The sequence below is a fragment of the Colius striatus genome, chromosome 5 (genome assembly GCF_028858725.1).
Source record: "Colius striatus isolate bColStr4 chromosome 5, bColStr4.1.hap1, whole genome shotgun sequence".
Lineage (NCBI taxonomy): Eukaryota > Metazoa > Chordata > Aves > Coliiformes > Coliidae > Colius > Colius striatus.
This window is the reverse complement of record NC_084763.1, coordinates 14,352,862-14,373,720: the sequence shown is the minus strand read 5'-3', so window position 1 is coordinate 14,373,720 and position 20,859 is coordinate 14,352,862. Positions and strand designations below refer to the sequence as shown.

General features: G+C 37.0%; 1 protein-coding gene across 1 annotated transcript in view; it reads right to left on the bottom strand.

Moving 5' to 3' along the window:
* ZNRF2 (zinc and ring finger 2) overlaps positions 1–20,859 on the bottom strand; it is a 58,316-nt gene that overhangs the window by 27,072 nt on the left and 10,385 nt on the right. The gene's annotated exons all lie outside the window — the stretch shown is intronic.

Below are 20,859 nucleotides of genomic sequence, written 5' to 3'. Positions count from 1 at the left end.
AAAATGTACCATTGTTTCTGCAAACTGTTCTGTTGCCAGTTGCAAACATGTCAACAATTCTGAACACAAACTTTCCCAACAACTCTAAGAACAGTTTCTAAGACAGAAGAATATAATATGACTCTACTAAAACAGAATTAGAAGCATTTAAAGAACATAGCCATTAAAATCTGAACTTGGGCAGGAACCCTGAATTAACATCTTAAAGTTTCAATGCTATTCCTGGTAAAAATTAACAAAGGAGCTCAGTTTTACATTTCACCACACAAGTTACACCATCTTTTACCAGTCTGGGGCACAGGGAAAACATTAACTCAAAGGTGTCGCCTCACCTACCAAATCACTAGTATTTCTGTGGCTCTGAATTTGTTTGACTTCTCTCATCCTAGCCATGCATGACCTTGTTTAGCCTCTGAAGTCACAGCCTAAGGCACTAAGGGGTAAAGAATAATTAAGACAGTCTGGATTGTGATGCAACTGCATAACAGTCCATGACAAAACTACTTAATACTTTAACTTATGTCATTACCAAAGACAGCAGACCTCCAGTTAAAGGACAAGATTTGTTAAACAAGATTTATGGTCCACAGAAAAGTCTGTTTGATTTTGACCTGCTGAATAATTAACACAAGCGAGAGACAAAAGGCCAGCAACAGTGATGTCAACGCGTAACAGCTGCTAAGGAGTATACCTACAGGCCAACATGAGGCAAAAATATCTATACTCAAAGGAGCAACTTTTTCTTTGATTCTGTTGAAAAGTAATGATACAGACATGTATAAAAGGCCACTGTACCTTCCACCAACATCCACATCTGGCCCTGCTAAACCACATGGTTTAGTTTGTTGCCGCGTACTTACGTACTTCTAACCTTGGGAGTCTACAATGAACGGAGTCAGTCAAGGATGACAAGCAACTCGATGCTGCACTTTCAAGTTACTGATGCTGAGAATTTTCATCTTTACTGTTAATTATTATCCAGATGTAAATCAAATAACTAACCTGAAGCATTAGCACTTGATAGAAGTAATGCACTTCATTTATCAAGACGATTTTTATTTCTTTAGTGCAGCTAACAGGAACCAAGTCAAAGCAGAAAACTGGTAACACCCATGAGGAACTGTGAGCAGCAGCTGAACATGTAATGGAAACCACTTCCTGAGATAAAGCAGAGTTCTGATTCTTCCCGTTTTAGTCATAAGCAGTTCATACCTGTTTCTTCTTGTGTCGCTCTTACACTTCAGTTTAACTATTGCTCTTTTCTGCTTATTTTTAATTCTCCTCCCCTAAGCCCCATCTTCACAAACAACAGTTAAAACCACAAGCATACAACAGCCAAACACATCTTTTGGAAAAACACAAGTTGAAAGGATTAATTTACTTGTAGAAAGCTTTGTTAGTGATCCTTTGGCCACTGTGCAGCCTGCTTCTCGAAGGCTGTGCTCAACATGACTACAACCGAAATTCATATCTCAGCCCTCCAAACACCCACCCATAACTGCTTTGATACAGGTTTTTTCCCAAAAGCTGACTAGTAGTAAATTGACCTTTATCATCCTAATGCAGCTGATTACTCCAAAGTCTAGCCTACTAAGATCCATAAATTCTCATTTATATGCTTCTATAAGGGATAACTGACAACATATTTGGATGTGAACTTCCTTAAACACTGCAGACTGAGTGTGCCTGTGCCAGAAGGGAGCATCTGCATTACAGTAAGCTGATGTTTTTGTTCATGGCTAGTTAAGCACTAGGACAGTCATTAACAGGTTCCTTCTGCTTTCTGGGCAGAATCCTTCTAGCTTACTCCCTAGGGTCATCAGCACATTTAACCGGGAGTGACAGGAGGCAGGGAGAACTATCAATAAGTCTTCAGAACCATAGCTAAAGTTAACTGTTATTAAGAAGGTACAAGTCCCAGGAAGGCTTGGAGGGAATACTTAAATAATGATGACAATAATGCTTTTACTTAAAACTGTGCTTAAAGATAGATAGCTATGAAAAGTCTTTCTCTTTATCCACCTAGAGTTTTCAAGATGAATGTACTTACACTCCCATGTACTTGCCCTAAATGCAGTAAACTGTCTGCAATCTAGCGATACAGGAAATCTTTTAACAGTACAGTATCTTTTGGTTTGTCCAGTGTCAAGGGAGATCTGAAGGTAATAGTTGAACAACTACAAATATCCTCCTGACATAGCAAGTCTGGGACATCTGACCTCTGTAGTATACTACTTAGCATGCAGAACAGTACACTGAAGAAGACAAGACATAGAGGACATCATGCTTAACTAAGCCTTATTGGTGAACTTAGCTGCCAGTGATAAAGGTATCTGTGGAAAAGATGTTTTTCCACTGACCAGCACCAGCTGCATGCCAGAGACTAGCTTAACAGCAGAAAAAGAGCCTTGAGTTTGCAACACTTACTGAACATTTTTTTAAATACAAGTGAAATCCAGCTTCTCATGCCTTCACTGTTCTGCTGCAATCATTGGCTCCTGGATTTAGCCATCTTCCCCAAGAGATGTTTTGTGTGAAGGAAATTACATTTCCAACTCCTTTGGTAACCCTACAGAACAAATTATTTTGTCTGTAGACACAATATTTATTTTTAACTGTGTTCAAAAAAATAAAAGTGATCAATACTGCCCGCAAGCCAGTTAAAAGGTCCTTTAAAAGAGCCGATATTTCCCCCCCTTTTCTCAAATCAGAAGGCCATAGTTTCATGACTCAGTTTGCAGTTAAGTACTCCATAAGAACAAAGACTCTATTGTACCACTGCAGCTTATGTTTGTTTTTACCATCAGTCTCAAGGAGCAATTCCGATAACTTGAAGAAAGTTTCACATTAACAATCAGCAAGAGGTCAAAAATAACTTGTTCTCTACATGACTTGTTTAACTGAGTTCTGCAGATAAACAATGCATTCAGAGACAATTGGATAAAGTGGAAGTAGTCATCAGATGAGGTGGCATCACATGAAGCATCCTTTGAAACCTACAAAACTCAATTAACTACTTCCTCATTGTCTTTAAAATAGTGCAAGAGATAAGGTATAGTTCCAAGTAAAAATCCAGCTCTTATCAAGGCACTGCTTTAACAGCATCCCTTATCCAAGACAAGGAACCTTTATATTAGAGTTGTCACTGTTTGTCAGCCTATCACTGCAAAACTGTCCTTCTCCCATAGCAGAGGCCACTGCCTCTGACACAACCTAAGGAGAAGAACCACCTCTCACCTCATTCTCTTTCTGTACAGCAGGAAAGAACTGAACATCAAAACTGAGTGAGCTGACTTCTACAACTGCATGTTTAAGAAGCAGGGAAACAAATTCTTACGAGCTCACATCATCTAGTTTCATAACCCTGACTACAATACTGAAAGTAACATGTTACTTAAACCAAAACCATAATCCCAGAAAAAAAGTCCAATTACAAGAAAAGAGAACAGAAAGTTGCAGTACTGCTACGAGACAATCCTGAGGTGGCACAGAAAGTGTGAAGTAACTAAACCCGCATAAGTAGCAGGACTTAAGTATTCAGAGGTGGATCCTCTCTTGAATGTATCACTTTCCTCAGGCTCTGATGTCTTTTGCAAATGAATTTCCAGTTAGTCAAGAAATCCCATCTTTTCTCACACCCATTTACCAAACTCATAACTTTCATCTCTGGCAGGCTTGGGAACTACCCACAGGGACAGGCCAGTGGGTGACCACTCACTCTATCCACACCAATTTCAACCTGTTATTGATATCTTAGTGTGTTTGCCTTGCTTTGCAAACACCAGACTGTTTAACTTGCAGTTCAGTGCACACAGAAGCAAACAAACAACATCCAACAAATAAAAAACTCCAGGACCTCTATGATTTTTCGTGTTGGCACTCATTCTGGACTATCTGCTTTGTAGTGGGGAAAAAAAGAGAAAGAGTTAAGAGCTTCCAGACAATACAGTACAGAGTGTCACAGAATTGCATGTAAAGGAAACACGTTCAAGCATTATTAGGCTTGCAGAGAAGAATGGATGATCCTTTTGGTCAATATTAAACAGCTGCAGCAAGAAGGAATCACGAATAAAACCTGCACCAATGCAAAAGTCTGTATCAGTATGATCAGTCACCTTGCTGCAGAACACAGCTCAACTGGAACATTGCCAAAACCGAACTAAAAGTATAATGAGACCAGCTCTTCTTTTAAGTAAGTATGCAACATATTAGTAACTTAAGTTTTTGGATCCTTCTGTTTCCAAGGATGAATCCATCTTTGTTTACATTTAAAGTTGTAAGAGAAGAGAAATCCTTGCATATACACACTTTTCTATTTGACAATAAGAAGCCTGACAAATGTTACCTATATACTTGCACTTGTTCTTCAGTACTTAGAAAAATAAGTACAGACAATCTGGAGGCATAACATCCCGTAAATATGATGGCATGAGAGTGGTATGCAAGATGGCTGTCACAGAAATAATGCATGTATAATGATACTAAATCAAAACACCACAAATAATCCACTCCTTCCAATAAACAGAAAAGACTGCACATAAAGAGAGAACTGTGTTCGAAAGGACCTCAAGAGGTCAGCAAGTCTATTCCATACTGGGAAACTGGGTTAAACATACTTAAGGGCATTTAATCTGCCCCTAAAAAAAAAAAATCAACTAGCAAAAGATTTTACAGGCATCCTAGACAACCTATAATGTTGATCAGCTATTCCTAGAGAGTTAGAAAAATCTTCCTTTATCTCTAATCTGGCAGACTTCACTCAGAAAGATGGTTGTTTACTTCCTATGTGTTCAGTAGACACGGAAAACAGCTGGCAACTATCCTCAGCATTAAAGATCATGCTCACACCAGAAGATGCGTGTCCTCTGTCTTATTCCCCTAGCCTGAAAAACACCCCTTGCGTTACTCTAACCTTCCCTCACAGTCCCTGATGCCCAAATCTTTTATTCCTGTTGCTGTTCTTTGGACTCTCTCCAGCATTAACATACTGCATTGCCAAGAATTAGGCAGAGCTCTCATGCTAAGACTTCAAAAATTCTGAGCAGAAATTGTTACCTGTCAGATCATTCTGTTACACTAGGTGTTGAATATCTCTGTACAGCTCTATGAACACATAGAGATATCTCCTTTACGTGTATGTACATTTTAAAGAAACCAACAGATTATTGTTTCAATCTTGTCATAACCTGTAACAATCCCTAAATCTTCAGCAGAACTGTTACTAGCCAGGTCTCATTTTTTAGTGGTATGTTTTGCTTCTCACATTTAATAATTCTTTTTTTTTAATCAATTATGAACACTTCTCTAGTATGTTAAAAACAATTACGAACTCAATTTTTTTCATTCCCTAGTGCTTTCAGGTCTTGCGGGTTTGGCATTGTACTTCCTGTTTTTAAAATGACCACCCTCCAAAACAGATGATTGAAATAAACACAAAATAGACCACTGTGATAGTTAATTTAAATTGCTTTCCAAGTGCAGCTATGTGACTTTTTTCCTTTTTCACCTAGACCATTTTATCTAATTTTGCTAATGAGAATATAAAGCATAAACATTTTATTAAATGCAAAATATAATGCCTCAGATTCTCAGTAAAGTAATGACACTCCTGGTGAAGTCAAACTTCTGGACTCTCTCATCTGTAAACTGATTTGTAAAATTTAAAGAAGGAAAAAAAACAGAACTCCAGTAAAGATTATTAGTCTTCTAGTTATGTGGCCACAGAATTCTCCTCTCTTCTCATCTCCTCAGATAATGGAAAGACAGAATAAGCAATTTCTTATGCTCAAAATCATGAAGCTTTGTACATGAAAGCATATTGCTTTAACATAGCTAACATATTACTTGGCAACTGTACCCTTAATATCAATGGGAATACAAAGATTATTTCACACTAAATTCAAGAACAGTGAACTGACATTTAAAAAAATGTCTTAAAGTTAGAAGGTAAAGGAAAAAAAAGAACATTACAAATTCCCAAAGAAACCTCTAAATGGAAATTTCTAGATGCTGTGGCTCCCAATACAGAGAGAGGGAGATAAATTACAGTGAAAGTCTGCCTTTTTATCTACATAAGTTTTTATTAAGGTAGAAAATATCTTGGTGAAAAGATACATGTAGTTCTCTACTTTCCATTCTTCCTTATGGCCTAAGCTGGGATAACATAGCACCATCTGGAGAGACTTCTGGAGATAAAAAGAAATAAAGAAACACTCTTCTCAATTTGGGAGAGAATAGGAAATCAGACAGAAATAAGGAATCACAATACAAATATTCCAAACATTGTCTTTTCTAGAAAACTGAACCAGGATGAGCACAAACGATTTCTGCTCAGCATTTTCTGATTTTGCGCTCATAATCTAGAGCGGTTTTCTTCCCCACTTTTGTGCCATAAAACTGAAGTAAACACACTTGTGAATTCCTTGAGGGAAACAAGAGATTTGCTCTTGCCTTTTCTGATTTAAAGCTCCCACAGCACTCAGTGGGAAAGGGAGGGATATACACAATGGGGAATAAAACCAAACCTGAAATGTATTTTAATTAAGGAAACTATGGAATAATTAAAGAAAATGTTTGAATCTCCTACATCTCCTTAGGAGATGTACTTCATCTCCTAAATAAAAGCTTATGAAAGAAGAATCTTATTACATAATTTCTTTGGCTTCCTTCATCTTGGTAACTGGGAAAGTGAGATGATGGTAACTGGGAAAGCAATCACTGAGAAATAGTGCAGCACAGAATGAATAGCTACAAATTTCTATAAACTGAACAATAAACACAACCACTAAAAGAGACAAAAAAAAGCCCCACGATAAAATATCTTGCAAACCATAAGATGAAATTACAGGAGGGAAAGACCTGTGGAAAGATTGATTTCACTTCTTAATACAAAAATAAAAACAGCTGTTATTAGAGGAATGGCTTTTTAAGAGTGACATTTTAGATCAATGCAAACACCCAACAAAGGGAGGAAGAAAGACCTTCTCAGCTCCACCCATGTTTGTGGGTGGGTGTTACTGCCACATCCTTAGAGATCTGTAGTCAAAGTAGATGAGAGACTGCTCAAGTCTTAATCCAAACTCCTAGAATCTTTCCACTTTCCAATTGACAAACATACAGATATGAACAGTTTTGGAAGTGACTTGTATTAAGTCACTGTCTAACTTACTGCTTTGTTAGCTCCATTTCAGATGTCATTCACACTCCAGCACAGATCTGTACCACAAGTTTCTCAATGGAACAGAAGGAGCTGAAGATAGACAAGTGTGAATATAAAATTATGTTGGGAGTTGCATTTGGTAGATTTAAAGGTAGGAGCAACTCTCAGTTTTTATGTAAAAAAAACATTCCACTCATACCATAAGTCCAATTGACTGTAGATTTTAGTTTAGAAGTATATCAATTTAAGAAATGTATTTTCAACTAGTGACCAAAACCTCCACTATCAACAAGACCTTCCCCAGAAGAATAACATTCATTTCTATAGTATCTTTCCCAAGGGACGGGGGCAGAGGAAAGAACCCAAGATAACGCACTTTCTCTTTCATATAGGTGTAATGACTCCCTTCCAAAATATGAATCAAGGGCAACAAAGGAAATAAACTTCTCTCTCTCATGTCTATTCATCATCAGATCTCTGACAAGCACAGATAAGAGCAAGGTCCCCTTCTAGCCACACAGGCAGAGTAATACCAGTAGTACACGAAGAAACTAGCTCTATCACTATTTCAGAGGCTTCTGAAAGCACACAAGTGAGGCTCTTGCCCCTTGAAGGAATCTTGTGGAGCTGCATGGGAGGACAACAAAGTTGTCTGAATGAGCAGTAAAGCCAGACTGGACACATTCTGGAGCCAAATCGACTCCTTTATTCAGAAAGAAAGTCGCCAGATAGCATGGTCAACAGATTGGGGCACAAATGTGTTTTATTTACACAAGGCAGGCAAGACTAACCTGTCAAACAAGCTTAGTTCTTGCATTACCAGATGACAACAAATAACTCACTGCAAGTCAGCTTGGAGGTCTGAAAACTTTATGCAAATGAAATGCCTTAAAATGCTTACTTTAGAGATATTGCTTATTCCCGCTGTTTCTTGAACTCCTCGCAGTTCACAGAGGAAGAATTCTCTCTCTTTCCTAGTCTCTCCTGAGCTCACACATTTAGATTTTTGTTTCTTATTTTTCTACTTCCTTAATTTTCTCTTACTGAGGAAAATATTGCTCCAGGCAGAAACCTGGACATTTCATTTCACAACGAAAGCTGGGGAAGACAGACAAGATAACAGTGTTAGGCTCTTCTGGAGTAACTGAGTAATTTGGCAAGACAACTACAAAATTTTAAGTACAGGGAACCAGTTTGTCTACACTGTCCTCCCGTTCTTCACAGTCAATAAAGCCACTACTTTCAAAAATCTGATAGGGTTAAAGAAAAAGTGACCATTAGAAATCACATCATTTAAAAGGAAGTATAGCAAGAGCTGCTCTAAGATCAGAAGAAAGAATGAAAATGAACAGATGCAAATATCTTGAAAACTTGTACTGTACAATGCAACAAATCTTTTAAAATTACATGAGGCATGACAATAAGAGAGGAGAGGGTGGCTCTGCCATGCTGACAGTATATTCAATGATAGCTAAAAGGGAAGAGGCATGATGTGAAAACGGCTGAATAATGGTTCACAAGGATGACTAAACTGAACACGTGAAACAGAGCATCCTGTCGAATGCAGAGAAGTCTTCTGAGCAAACTGGCCAAAATGCATACGAGGTTTTATGAAAAAAAGAAATGGGAGAGACAAAGTAAACACTGCACTTGAACCGCAGCAGACAGGAACAAAGGAGCAAGCCTCAGGAGAAGTCAGCATCTTAGAAGACAGCACAGATAACGATGCTGCTTGAAAGCATGCAGAAGACAAAGTCTCTTGGAGAATCTGAAAACTATTAGTCTACTACACAAACAAGGTGATAATGGAGACCTGAGAAAGCACAGCATTTACAGACAATTGGTCTGTTGTCTACAAAGTTTTCACCAAAGTAAGTGAGGGTAAAAAAAAAAGAAGTCCTCACTAAGGCAAAACTTTGTAAAATCTGATTTAGTTGAAATACTTACCAGTAACCTACTTGTTCCTGCAGAAATAGAGGTAGCAGTGACAAAGAAAAAAGGGGAAAACCAATCAATGACAAAAAAGTCAGAGTACAAAACATCAAAGATTACAACTGGGAAGAATATATGCAAATAAAGGGTTAAATTATTATGTGGGATGTTCTCAGGAGTTTAAATATTAATTATAAACATAATACTGTTTCATGTTTCAACAGCAACATTAAATTATATATAAAAAGTAGTAATAATTACATTTATTATTCTGTATAACAGAAAAATTGTACCTATTAAAAGCACAGTTTTTCAAGAAAGTAAAGGACAAATGTTTTAAAGCATACTTGATTGCTTCTGCTTTTCATCTCATTTTTTAAGCACACATACAATAATTTTTATTACCAAAGCACAACAGCAGACTTTCCTGCATTACTATACTCCATATTTTCTTTCTTTAGGTCTCAAAATAGCAGTCTTCCACAGAAGGCACCATTTTCTTAATTCAGCAGGGAAACATCTAACCTATTCACTAATGTACTTTCATTCATTTGAAAGCGGTGAGAATAGAATTTTTCTTTGTTATTTACTCGTGATTGAGTTGGGTTTTTTCCAGAGTAAAGACTTATGAATAAAAATTGAGCTTAGTAGAAAAGACCAAGCTGAAAATAACATCGTCAGCACAAGGGTATTTTGTTTAAGGGATAAAGTTTTAAAAGTGCTGATATCTCTGCTTATCATAAAGCAGCCTTTTGTTTTTAAATGGAAAATTCAACTAAGAGAAGTTCACTCTACATTGACCCCTTGTAGTGGGTCTGGGACGGTAGTGATTTTCCACAGCAGCTCCTGCAGTGCTGTGCTTACTGTTGATATCAATATTATGACTACCGCTTGCACAACATCGGGGCTGTCCCTCCAGCATTCCTTCCCCCACCTTCACCAATAGCTGTGAGTGGGCATGATCTTGGGAGGGACTGTGGCCAGGACAGCTGACCCAGGCTGACCAAGGAGATATTCCATACCATATGACGTCAGCTCAGGAATATAAACTGGGGGAAAGGAGCAGGAAGGGGAGGCGAGATTCATTTCTGGCCTTCCCAAAGCAACCGCTACGCGTACTGAAGCCCTGCTTCTCGGGAGGTGGCCGGACATCGCTGCTGATGGGAAGTAGAGAGTAACAGCTTATCTGCTTCTGCTTTGCTTCCCGCGCGCGCGGCTTTGCTGCTTATTTATTAAACTGCTTTTATCTCAACCCACGAGATTCCCATCTTATTTTCTCCCCTTCCCTGGCTTGCTTCTCGGGAGGTGGGGGGTAAAGCGGTGTGGTGGGCACCTGGCATCCAGCCAGGCTCAAACTACCACAGCCCTCTATTCTTCCAATTTGGAAAACATTTACCTTAGTGTAAAGACTATTGCAGAAACTAGGATGTAGGTTCATAGGAAGTCAAACAGAATAATTAAAGAGAATTATGCAAAATGGGGAGAAGACCAAGGATTACAAATAAGGGTGTACACTGAAATTAGGTCATTAAGTCTTTCAGCATTGACAGAATGTGTTGAACATTATGTACTAATTTTTATTAAATGGGAGAGCAGTTTCTGAAGTTCGAATGATACACATTTATGTATTATAATGACAAGTTTTGCAAAAGTCCCTATTTCTAAGACTGAACCTTTTAATCTGTTAATAACATTTGGGGATGTGTCATAGTGAAGAAAGTATTGCAAAATGCCTAATGAAAGGAGTAGTAAAGAAGATGCATAACTGGTTCAGAAAAAGATAGAACTGAACCCATACAGAAATTATCCCCAAGCAGGTTTTCTTAACTATTGTCTGTAAAAACTGAAGAAAATCAAGATATTGACTTACATGCTTTAAACATATCAATCATAACAAATTCATCTATACTTACAGTCTTTTACCTCTATTAAGAGTACAGAGCACCCATACCATATTCTGCAAAATCTCACAGAACATCCATTAATCACAAACCAATCAATCTTTCAAATGACATGCCACATCGTTCCTCTCACAGCAACCAACTCATCAATGTAACCTTTGCTTTTTCAACCTTAAGATGCCACTGTTTGAAGAAAATGTTAAGAAATATTTTATCACATTTTAAATGACTACCAAGCATTATGTATTTGTCACTGTTTGCAACTGCTGCATCAGTCTACGAGTCAAATTGTTGAAAAATGTTATTAGTTACCCATGTTAAACATCCACACTTGGAAGAGAAACCTTTTGTTTACATTAACCATATCATGCTCGCAACACACACACATGCATGTACACACACACAGCATAGACCCTAAGTAAATTTTATCAGGGATGGGCAGTTGGAACAAATTAGTTTAAATATGTTTTGACTTTTCAGCAGTTAATCTCATAGTAACTCAAATGCTTTTACATACCCAATTACAGCTTTTATGTAAAGAAGTGGGGACCAGCCCAAGCAAGCAGGACTCTGAGCTTTCCCAGTGGTACACGGGAGCAGCCTGCGGCACCTTGCTGTATTAACCAGCCTGCCAGCAGCGAATCAAGCAATTCAGAGACCGAGAGGATCAAAGCAGCAGCTAGAGGGCAAAGACCAGGGAAGTGCATTTAAGTAAACCTTTCTGTGACACAAACAAATGAAAAAAACCTCACACCAAAAATCTGTGGACTTCCATTACAAGAGACAAGTCAATGAAAAACACACTCCAAATTCATACTATATGCATAGTTCAGCAGCAAGCAACTTAAAAACCTTCCATGATGCACATTAAATAACCCTACAGCTAGCCCTTCTTGAAGAACTAGGATTTAATTCTCTTCCAGTTATCACTTTTTGAAAGTGTAAGGCACTCAATTAAAAAAATAATTGATGGATCTTACATCACTTTAAACACCTAAAGTCCTGAGGTAAGACCACATAGAATGACTACTGCTACCCCAATGCCACAATTACTAGAGACAGAGATTTAGATCTATTTTCCCAATGCAGCCTTTCATTCTACATAAGAAAAAAACCCAAACCAGCCAGAACCAAAAACCCACAACTTGCCAAAAATTTCCCATACAATAGCTCTCAAACAGCACTTTCTGTTAAACAAATCATTCTCCAACCAAGAAAGATTTTATACTGCTAAATATTTGGGTATTGAATTGTAACAGTGTTACTTTTCACAGACCAGGTTTTAAGAATAAACATCATCTATAGACATTTTTCTGTTTCAAATTAGATCTCCTCCTCAAAAAGACTTGTTTCAGTAAACAGCAGATGTACTTTTGATGTCTTACAAAATAAAAATCTCCATGACACTCTTGAAAGGTAATTATGTCACACTCTTAATAGTTTTCTAGAAGGCTTTCTTATTCTGGATTTTAAAAGAGGCCAAGGTAGCTGTTTCCCACATGAACACCAGCTTAAATCCACTCCTTTCACTGTAGGAGAAGCCCTCAGGAGGCAAGTCCATTGCACACAGGTAAGCGTAGTAATGTCAATTGTGACAAATTTCACAGTATGGCCACCAATAAATTAGTGAGATTAAGCCAGGCATACATTGTCAGCCCTGGTGAATAGACAGACTTGTTCCAGTTTTTTGATGGTAAACTCTATCTGTATATTAAAGACTACTGAGAAACAGTCACAGCCTTTGTCTCCAGGCTTTGTGTTTGCCTGTAACTACCATTTTCAGGAACATCTAATAAAAGCTCCCAAAACAAGTCTGACATTTCTGTCCATCATCACAAAAGTACACTTTTCCTTTCTCTAGCCGAGTTCTTTCCATACTTGTCCATTACAGTAGTTGTATCACATCAGAAATCAGTAAACTGGGAGGTATGCCAGTAAGAGAAACCTACTTTTATTGGTTTTTTTCTTTGAGAAAAAGCAATACTCAATACAATTCCTGGCTTTGTGCAGTGAGAACACCATTTAAACATCAAAACTTATGTCTTGGCTTTCCAGTACTGTGTAGACATTGTAGCATTCTATTAATCCTATAACCTACAACAGCAGTTTCTGATTTGGAAGACATCTCTGCATGCCAGTAGGCACACTAGGGAAGACCAACAGCTGTCACAAGATCCTCTAACTCTAGGTTGAAAAACAAGTGAATGCTGAACTTATTCTGCTAACAGAAGGCTTTAGCCTGACATGCTGGCTGTCTGGTACTTTCCAGAGGATGTGGTAGGATAGCTTTAAATTTTGAAGCAGCCCTTAGCTAAAACTGTATCAAAACTATCAAGAAGCAGGTCCAAAAGGAGAAAAAAACAACTAAACACTCTCTCATCATGTTTCTACCCACAAGAAACATCACAGAAGTTCACTAAATCTTGAGACAGATTAATCTTTAGAATAGGTTTTAATCTAGATTCACACAATGACAGCTTCAAGGGGAGGAAAAAAAAAAGCTCATTTAGGCTCTTAAAACAACATAAATCTTTTAGATGTATTTATGTCAATTCAGCGTGTTACTCAACCTACAACACTGGTGCTATTATAAATCCTGCAGTATGTTATAGTTCTTGACCTAGCCTGTTATCTCACTAAGTTGAGGGTAGTGCCATCCAGCAAAATGAACCACCAAGCCTTCTGGAATAAATTCAAAGTACTACAAGGACAATATAGTCTTCTAATCTATTAATATTCTGGCAAGAATGTGTGTGCCCAGATCTGAGCCTTTAAAACCAATTTAGACAAAAATTCTGATCTCAAATTTATTACTATGGACAGCTACAAAGTGTTTTTTTAAAAAATAGACAAACATCTGTTTTCTTTATCCATTCCTATTCCCTCGGTGATAGCTTTACAGAAAGTAATTGAAAGTGATGCAAGGCAAAAAAAACCCAGTCACCTCTTATAAAACTAGTAGCTTTTGTCTTGCACTGGCTAATCTGTTAACGTGGGTTCTAAATTTATTTAATACTAATGTACAAGGTGGATTCTAGCCCCAACAAAGCAAAAATGAATAGCGTTTCATTCACTATCCAATCTCTGTATGTTTCTGTAACTACTCAGAGAATAAATCGTTCTTATATCAAACCTAAGAAATCAGGATACTTCTGGAATGTGACTTCAGTAAAAGCCTTCAAAACTTCTAAATAAAATCCTGTTATACACCATCTCTCTAATGAAGCAAGTTTAAGGGGACAACAAAATAATATTATTGAAAAGTGGAACTCAATCCTGGAAGTTATCCAACAGCTTGCCACAGTTCCCAGATACATGGCAGAGGTCCAATCTAAACAAAGCAAAGTTACTTGTAAGTTAGGGACAACTGATTTGGAAACACAGCTTTTCCAGGACATTGGGGAATCTCTAATATTAATTCTGTTTAATTATGGTATTCCTATTTTTCATGTAGCAGTTTAAATGCATGTACTCCAATAAATCAAATAAGAAAATCAGTTTCTTTTCCTCCTCAAAATTCACTTTATTTCTTCCCGTAGGAAGGGAATGTAAGAAATGCATGTGGCTTCCTTTTCTATTTCTTTAGCAGCAAACTGAATAAAGATGCTGATGTTCTTACAGAAGCTAACATAACAGTATGGTAATATACCAAAAGGTCTTCAGCATAAAAAGGAAATAATATTTACTTAGGATTCCTACCCCAAGGAAAATCCAGCAAGTCATTTGTAAAAATATAACAGTAAGTAGGAAAAAAAGCACATACTATCTTAAATAAACTGCACATAACAATAGGGAAGAAAACATTCAAACCAAATAGCTCTCTGCAGCAGGGTCATAAAAAGAGAGGAAAAAGGTCACTGAAGTACTTACAAACCCTGTTTTTTTTACTGTGTTTTCCATCTTGGCTTTGAAAGTCATTAAAAGAAATTAAATATTTACATGTTTTGTTCTGTTTCATCCACAGCGAAGACCGATCCTATCTTGTTACCTCAATATTATAGGATTCCAAACTATCCCTCTTCAAAAGTAAATATTTTGTATATAAAAATACCACTTTCTAGATTTTAACCTCTTGTCAAGAAAAACTAATGTTATTTCAAAAGGTTAATCTTTCAGTGAGCCTCCTACTGCTGAAGGCATCTTTCTAATACTAATTTAAAACATATCAGATATTTTTCCAGGATTTTAAACATTTATGGTCAAATATTTTAATCACCTAATTTTAAAAAAAGTGGGGTCACATAGTGTCAAAGAAAATTGAGCAGTGTAATAACAGAAAGGATCTGTATAATCTGCTTTTTCTTTTTCTACTTCCACTTACTGGAAGAAACCGAGCAGGGAAGTCCAGTTAGAAACTACAAGGCTAACAAAACTTTTAGCAGAAAATGAGAACTAGTTCCAGAAGTCCTTAAACCACGTGAAAAACAAACAGAGATGAAACTAAGAATAAGGAAGTTTGCTTACCAATGTTTGGGAAAACTGTGACAAGAAATCTATTTTCTACCATAAAAGTGAACAAACAGATCAAGACCGAACTTCTGAAAACCAAATAAAATTAAAACAAAGAAAAATACACAGGAACTGTAGACATGTAAGTCAGACTTAGAAAGAGTTACAAAAAGCCTTCCAGGGGAAGGCTATCTGATCTACTGTCAAGGATGTCAAAGCTGCTTTATGTGCCACAGGGGAAAATGAGAGTCTATCACAAACTCTTAGTCTTTTAAATACAAATCAGTAGCCCATACAGAAAGCTTTGGGCCAGCACTGTTCTTGCAAGGCACCTTGTCTTCTCTCCCGGCCAAAGCCAGGGCGCATCAGCTCGGAGCAGGAGCACCTGGAGGGAGCAGCCTCCTGGAAGAGGCTTCACTTGAGCTGTCCAGGGCGCGGGTGCTGAACAGGCCTCTGGCCTGGCAGGGGCTCACCTGGGTGGGTTGGGGTTTTTCCTCTTTTGGGCTTCTACAGAGCGTGTATTAAACCCTGAACAATTTACCCTTGATTATGCATCTTTTATTAATCCTGCTATTAAGTGCAGTTGGACAAATAGCACAACCAAGGAAATAAGATAGATTAACACAAGGCCTGTCTTCTGAGAACAGGCCAGGATCAAGCCCTTTTCAATGGTTTTTACTTCTAGTCTCTAGGCGAGATTCATGGCTTAAAGACACAAAGATACTATTGCCAGTTTGTGTAAAGGATGATGAGATATACAAAAATGCAAAAAAAAACCCTGAAATTCCCTTCTATCTGTACAGTACTAGTGTTAAATGTGTATATATCGTCACAATTGTACTTCTGCATGTACAATTATGTTATGTTTTTCACAGCCCTATCAGATGCTCTGAGCTATAAAGAATAACTACACCTGGCTGTCTTGTTTCTACAGGAAGAAGTAGCTTCAAGTTTACTACCTAACACAAACAGTCATACCAGATAACTATCTACCTAAGTCTGGCATTAATTAATTCTCTCATCAGTCTATTCCCCTGAACCTAGCTAGGCTGACAGTCACCAACAGAAAAAGCAACTTAAGTTTAAGAATGGTTACTTTATTATTAAATGTTGTCTGCTTCATTACCACACTGGTCCTTTTTTATCATACAAGTTAGCAAATTAGAGCTTTCCACAAGTATAATTCAAAGTAAGAAGATATAAAAATTGAGAGATACTAAACTAACAGTGCAATAAACATAACTTCTGTTACACTTAAAGGCTATATACATTGTTGAAATAGGATCTAACAGCTAGAAGAAGTCAAGTACAATTGAAAAAACAGAGTCCTTCACATTCGTAACAACAAACTACTCATTAATAAAAATGCATCAGTTGCACATTTCTGCATTCAAAATTGGGAATCAGTTGTGAAATAGTAATTTTCTTATTAGGAAGTTTTCCAATGGTAAAATTAGTTGTGAAAATAAAATACTTAAGGAAATGGATGGTTTTCCACTAAGAAATTAAGAAATAATAGATAAACATCACCTGCTTGGAATGGGCTACACCCAGTTGATTTTATTCCAGTGCTGGGAAGGAACTGTTAACCTCAAGGTCTCTTCAGGTGCTATGATCATCAGCAAAGGGACTTTCACCCACACACCACTCATTAGAATTAAATCTGTGTAAAGGTGGGGTTTTTTTTTTTTTTGAAAAAAGACTTTTTATGCCTACTAACCTAAAAATAGACATGAAAATTAATTTAAAACATCAAGAGCAAGGCCTGTTGTTTTCCAACACAGCATGCAAGAAACAAAAATGCAATGCCTAAGTATGGTATACAACAATCACTGACTGTAACAGCTGATAAAGTCTCTCTCCTCTATACTTACCCCTCTATGGACAAATACTTGTGGTGCTATTCCTAAACCTCCGTTATTGGATTCAGTAGTTATACTATGCACCGACTTTCAGAGTTAGGAAAGCACTATTAAGATTAGTTTGCAGTTCAGGAGTTCCTGCAGAGGGCTATAAATCTAACAACATAAAGATGAGAATACTAAGGTTACAGAAAGAGCTCCTTTCCTTCAGCAAAGGAAGGAATCCTTGTCAGTCACATACCACATATCTTGACAGCTGGGATTACACTTTTCAAGGCAGATTTCTGAGTATACCAAAAGTTCTGCCCATGCACAATTCACTGACTTGAGTAAAAACTGCCCTCACAGTGTTTTAGCTGTACCAATCACTTAAAAACATTGTGCCAAGCACATTTATCATCACTGCCTGAAGGAGCACAGGGCTAAGTATGTCACAGAGAAACTACAGTAGGAAAAATGCAAGAAAAACAGGGTGCTGACTTGAAACTTTTCATCTTTCTCTATTTTAATATGAAATGTCACATGTCTGAAATACAATCACAAGCATGCAATGTTGTAAACTTACAAATCTGTAAGGCATAAAGCAAAACCTGACAGGATTAGAATTTAACACGATGACACTTAAGTTTCAGGCTTTAAAGTTAGTTTTAACTTGTGTTAAGTGTGCTTCAAAGTACTGCTGACGAAAAGAAAAAATTATATTGCAATTCTCAAGTTTGGGAAAATGCAAGTTAGAAAAACTGAGGACAAGAAAATACCTAAAAATATAGTGTAAAATAAAAAAAATAATCAAAGTGGCATCTTTTTTTATATGGAACTAATTACCTATTTCTACATGTTTTTGTTTAGCATTACTCCTCCCTTAACACTCCAGTTTTATTTACCAATAGTTACATCTAAGGTAACTGTTAAAATTCAAATTAAATATAACACTCAAAAGTATGTCTTTCTAGGAAAAAAAAAAAAGAAAAAAGTCCTAAACTAATATACTGATTTCTTTTTTAAAGCCAGAACATTTTAAAGATCCAGCCAAATTAGTATTTTTGCAGATTTGATTTTGTTTCTAATAGCCTTTCTGTTACTAATGTAGGTGTAGTGCGTAAGATGACTTATCCAGACAAAAGACAGCAAGAGGGCAGAGGAAAGAAACTCTCAAACTCTACACACATAGCTTTAGTGTATCACAGGATCACAGTTTACGAGACTGGAAAACAACAGTATTGGCCCATCTATCTCCACATCTAATTCCTGAAGAGTAACATTACAAACGACACCATTCCAAATAGAATTTTCTCCCTCCTCACTCTTGCTTACAAATTTGTCAACCTTTTCAGAGGATTTCCTTTAAGGTTAACATTTCCTGGAGTGCTTATGTTTTTCACTCATTTTAATTCTGCCTCTTTGTGGGCAGTGTTAGGCCAAATGCATACTGAATACAAACGTTTAGTTGTTAACATATTTCAAAGAATGCGTGACGCTACAGCTAACAGTATTACAATTAAGAATAGGCTGCCATAGGACTTAGCTGTTAAAACAGCCCAGAAATAGTCCAAATCCATGATGGGAAAAGGAAGAAATAGAAGAGTCCCCAGAGGTACATCTCATCATTAGCATTTTGCAGCTCTTTGTAAAATGCACAACATTTTACAAACAATACAGATAAAAGTAGAGATGTCTGACTACTTGCAAGCATTTAAGCTTCCTCATGTTCACAAATCGTGCATCACTTTTGCATACCTAACCCTCAAGCTAAGGTATTTGTTGACCAAAGCAAGGAGAAAATCAGAATAAGGTCAAATTGTTATCATCTCATTTAGAGCAGCATACCTGAGGTCTCCCACTCAGCTCATTATATCAGAGCTGTAGCTAGAGTAATTTCTATTATTAAAAGGCAACATTGCTACAGTAGCCCAGCACCCTGTTTCTCAGCACAGTTAGCAATCCAAACACCACCAAACCAATAGCATAGCCTTTCAGACTCAAAAACCCAACAACATTCAGCATCATGCTACACTCTAATTCGATACCACACTACACTCTACACATGCCATTTTCATTAGTTAACTAATGAACAATGAGTGGAACATCAGAGATAGAAGCAATAACCTGTGGATACCAAAATACAAGAATCCAGTGCACTTCAACAAGGATTCACGTCATTTTTTGGATGCTTTTGGCTAGTTTCAGCTTTTCTGCTAAGTATATGTTTATCAGTAAAATACCAGGATAAAATGCTGATGAAAATACTGTCACACAGATTTTGTAAATTAAAATTGAGCTAAAATCATGGTAGGCATCATTACCCCACTATTAAAAATCAGGCAAGTCATATATAAGCAGGTATTTTGCAGAGGAAGACTGCCATGTCTGTTACAACAAATATTGGGCAAGTTATACTTAGCATTGATAATAACTGCTCAGAGCAGATTTTTTTTTTCCCCCCAGGAGTTAAAAAAAACCACAGAAATTAATTCCTTTTGATTTTTCTAGCATTACTAAAAGCAAAGAATGCAGTAGATGTCCTGGAATTTTTTTTTGCTCTGTCAATAATAAAAAACTTTTTTTAAAAAAATCAAATATTTAACAAGTTTAAAAAAAAATAATAGCCAGTGGTCAAAATAACCCTGATCAAAGATTACAACTAGCCAATCCCTGAAAAAGAATCAATATTGGCTAGAAATTAAAAACTTGAATACTTTTGACAACCACTCCGTTATCTCAGGTTCCATGACATTATAAACTTGCCTTATCTGAAGCTTAATTCTACCCCACCTTTCACAAATTAAATTTCGCCAACATATTAAACTGTTTAGCGTCAGAAATTACACAATCCAAGCTTAAAACTCTTTTGAACTTTTCTGCTGAATGAAGATTGACAGTAAAATGTACAACCATTAAATACATTTAAAAGGTTGGTTGCATGCACGCCTGCAGATGGAATTCATATATACTCACCCAGTCCACTTAGAAAGAACTCTTGCCCTCCAGCTCTAAATCATCATTTCCTTTTGACTTATCAGCTGAACAACTGTGCACTTTACAACTCAAGAGGCACAGTGGAGACATAAAGGAGAATAACCTGGGCTGAACACGTCATTGCCCGAGCTTGCGCAACATGTAACACATTATTTGCATTAGCCATCTTATTTCTTTGCAGCAGAACTAGTCTCAACATTTGCAAGGAACATTTCCTCCACTCCCTCACTGTATGCTATCACTGGATCTTGGTCTTATGAACTGTGAAAAATCAATGTTTATTTTAGCACATAGTAGCGATGGAACCTGTATTCCCTCCAAACTGGAAGCTATTTCAAGTATTGTATTTTACTTCAAAAGCACTTTAAAGTGGTTTTTCACATCCATGGTTACAAAGAAGCCCAGCATCACCTATCCTTGAAAATGTTATCATTTACAAAACACAAAAATTGGTGCATATGAGACATTCATATTTAAAACAATCCAAGGCTGAGCTGCAGCAAGCATACAACGAAAGCTAACTGAAAAGTAATACAGTTCAGTCCTTAAGAAGAGAGGCAATACCTGTACACTTGTCATC